This window comes from Panthera leo, chromosome C2 (genome assembly GCF_018350215.1).
Source record: "Panthera leo isolate Ple1 chromosome C2, P.leo_Ple1_pat1.1, whole genome shotgun sequence".
Lineage (NCBI taxonomy): Eukaryota > Metazoa > Chordata > Mammalia > Carnivora > Felidae > Panthera > Panthera leo.
The window spans coordinates 141,886,024-141,889,748 of record NC_056687.1 but is presented as its reverse complement, the minus strand read 5'-3'; the positions used below and the strand labels follow the sequence as shown (position 1 = coordinate 141,889,748).

The window sequence follows — 3,725 nt, the reverse complement described above, 5'->3', positions numbered from 1 at the left end:
TTATTTAAGAACTAGCAAAGACGTCAGTGTGGTTTAAGCTCAGTGAACAAGGGGAGAAGGGGAGGTCAGGGAAATACCAAGAGCCACACCATTTAGACTCTCACAGAATGTACTAATAAGGACTTTAGCTGGGAGACAGGAAGCTACCCAAGACTTTCAATACCGCATTTACGCTGACTCGGAAAATCTATCTGCAGCCCTAGCTCTTTACCTGACTCACACCTGGATATATAGCCACTCGATGTCTTCTCTCGGCTGTCTAAAAACTCTTTCGGATGTTACCTAGACAACCAGACAACACTGATTCCTGATATGCCACCCCTCCATGCCCCGCCCAAACCTAGATTGCTAAATTGGATCTACATAAGCCTATTCAGCACTTACATACAAATAATTTACGGTAAAAGGCTTCCAGTTTCTGCTCCCAGATGCAAAAAGATTAGAAATCATCACGCTTACATTCCAACAAGAAACAGCTGAGCAAACTGAAAATCAATGGCTTTCCTTGGACCCATCACAGAACTGAGGTAACAAGGCAGTTAACACCCTGTAATCTGGAGAGACAGATGCATGCAGTGACTTACAGCCAAGACCTGCTCACCAGGAGGAGAAGCCACTGGAGTCACAAACTGGTAGCCTCAGGGTCCCCATGGTTGCTACAATTTCAGAGAATTTGACTCCTAGGCAACTGACAGGTGTCAAAGGCTTTTCCAAGTAAGGAATGAAACCCGAAGTAAAATATCTACAGAAGCCATGAAATCTAAAAGACAGGTTTGACTACATAAAAACGAAGAAGTTCTGTACAACGAAAGGGGAAAAAGTTAAAAGATAACTAGAAAGTCGGAGGGAATTATTAGCAGCAAAGGTATCAAAAGTTCAATGTCCATAATATATAAATAACACCTACAAATCATGTTTTTCAAAAAGACAACCTGAGTACAAACAGGCATTTAGAAAAAAAAATAGTTGTATTTGGGGAGAATCTAGCAGATTGAGAAAAAATGTTAAGAGATAACATTCAGTATTAAAGGAACACGGATAAAAAGGCACCGTAAAACAGCACTGGTAGGAGTACATTTTGACAGCATTTGCCAAAATATTAAACATGCAGACTTTTTGAGCCACTTCTAGAAATTAGTAAGTGAATATATAGAAATACAGGTATAAAGGGGCGCCATGGTAGCTCAGTTAGTTGGTTAAGGGTCCAACTTCAGCTCAGGTCATGATCTCATGGTTCGTGGGTTTGGGCCCTGAGACGGGCTCTGTGCTGATGGCTCAGAGCCTGGAGCCTGCCTCGGATTCTGTGTCTCCCTCCTTCTCTGCCCCTCCCCACTCACACTCTGTCTCTCTTTCTCTCTCTCACTCTCTCTCCCTCTCTCAAATAATAAACATTTTTTAAAAATTTTTTAATTAAAAAAAAAAAGAAACATCATGCTTCGTTAAAAAAATAAAAAAGAGGGGCACCTGGGTGGCTCAGTCGGTTGAGCGTCTGACTTCAGCTCAGGTCATGATCTCACAGTCCATGAGTTGGAGCCCCGTGTCAGGCTCTGTGCTGACGGCTCAGAGCCTGGAGCCCGCTTCAGATTTTGTGTCTCCCTCTCTCTCTGCCTCTCCCCACTCATGCTCTGTCTCTGTCTCTCTCTCTCTCTCTCTCTGTCAAAAATAAACATTAAAAAAAAATTTTAATAAAAATAAAGAAAAAAGAAATGTATGCATGAGGAAGTTCTTGTTACATTGTTTCCAACACAGAAAAATTGGAAACATTCTAATATTTGCCATTAGGAACTGCTAAGAGTAGGTATACCCATTCAGTAAGGTTCTATGCATGTGATAAAGGCCTGTTGTAACTCATCTACTGCCTTAAGAAAATGTCCACAATTTGTATTTAAATAACAAAATCATGATAAATATTCAGAGACTTAAAACAAAGTACTTAATGTATGTATTCAAGACCTCTTTTATGGCCCCACAATGAAATTTTACAGTTTTCTTCCAAAAGGACCTTTACAGTTTTAGTTAAGTTTATTTCTGCATGGTTTATGTCCTGTAATGCCATTATGAATGGAACGTATTTTTCTATTATATTTCCTATATAAATTTCTATACAGTTTATATAAAATGTATTAATACTTTTACATAAGAAATCTCCTGATTTTGTATGTTAATTCATAATTGGGCTTCTTAACGAATCATCTTATTGTTTCTAGCAGTTTCATTTCCTACCCCTTCTATTTTTTATACTTCCTTCTCCACACCCCAAGAGGAGCTGTTAAATATGATTGCAGTTCAGGGGAATTTTACTGCTAAACACCTGGGAAAAGAGAGTAGGGAACCATAAAATTACACATATTTGGAAAGAAAACAGTTTTACAAAATCAAGTAAGTAACTATGTGGTCTGTGAACTAAGGTTCCTAAAGTCGGTCTCCATCTAGGCCATGGTATTGTTCACATACTTGTTAAGCTTTCTCCAAATGAAACTTGGGCAGGAGCACAGTATGTAAAAACTGTGCTGGTCTGACGCTGCCATAAAAATTACTCTTTTTGAGGGGCGCCTGGGTGGCTCGGTCGGTTAAGTGTCCGACTTCGGCTCAGGTCATGATCTCAAAGTCTGTGAGTTCGAGCCCCGCATCAGGCTCTGTACTGACAGCTCAGAGCCTGGAGCCTGTTTGGGATTCTGTGTCTCCCTCTCTCTCTGCCCCTCCCCTGTTCATGCTCTGTCTCTCTCTGTCTCAAAAATAAATAAATGTTAAAAAAAATTTTTAAAAAAATTACTCTTTTTGAATCTATGGGGGTCCCAAGATAACTTTTGGACACAAATAAATAAGGCATTTGCTACAGTCCTAAAGGCATGTTCTATGATCAACATATTCTAGGCTTTGATTTGGCTTGAAGGAACCAAAAGACAATGTTTTAAAATATATTTAGCCAATTCTTGAAAATCCCTACCTGTTGACCTTATAAACATACCACAGTGAGTGATTAAAATTTCAGTGTTTCATGGGGCCCCTGGGTGGCTCAGTCTGGTTAAGCGTCTGACTCTTGGTTTTTGCTCAGGTCATGATCTCACAGTTCATGGGTCCGAGCCCCACACTGGGCTCTGTGCTGGCAGCACGGAGCCTGCTTGGAATTCTCTCTCTCTCCCTCTCTCTCTCTGCCCCTCCCTGACTCAGGCTGTCTCTGTCTCTCTCAAAAAAATAAACTTAAAAACAAAAATTTTTAATCCCAACGTTTCTGCTGATTTTTTAATATGAAACGCTTCACGAATTTGTGTTGTCATCCTTGAGCAGAAGCCATGCTAATCTTCTCTGTATGGTTCGTTTTAAAAGTGCACGTGCTGCCGAACTGAGCACTGTTTCTGCCGATCTTATGTCTTTATGAAGATTATCAATTTAAGAAAGGTCTTACTCTGTACGCCCACAGCTGCTTCTCCAGAAGTCAGGAAAGTCAAATCAAAAGTGGAAAGAAAGCAAAAAACTTTGAAAACGACGTAGACCAAGGATAGGGCTTTACAACAATGGGGCTTTCGTCCGAAACTGTGCCTGGTACAAATCATTCTTCCAGTTCCATTTACATAATTGGCTAAGCTGAGAGGTCTGCCGTCTGGCAAGCACTCACTTATAAATTTGGTTCTTTCAGTCCTATGTCAGGTAGAGGAGGCAGCTGTGCTGTGGAACTTCTCTTACTCTCCTGGCACACATCTATGTGTGCTTGCATAAAATTCCAT

General features: G+C 40.5%; 1 non-coding gene across 1 annotated transcript; it reads right to left on the bottom strand.

Annotated features, from left to right (window-relative positions):
* Nucleotides 1-3,242: 3,242 nt before the first annotated feature.
* LOC122198990 lies at nt 3,243-3,351 on the bottom strand. Its single transcript, XR_006193274.1, has one exon. It is a non-coding gene; the product is annotated as a U6 spliceosomal RNA (small nuclear RNA).
* Nucleotides 3,352-3,725: the final 374 nt, after the last annotated feature.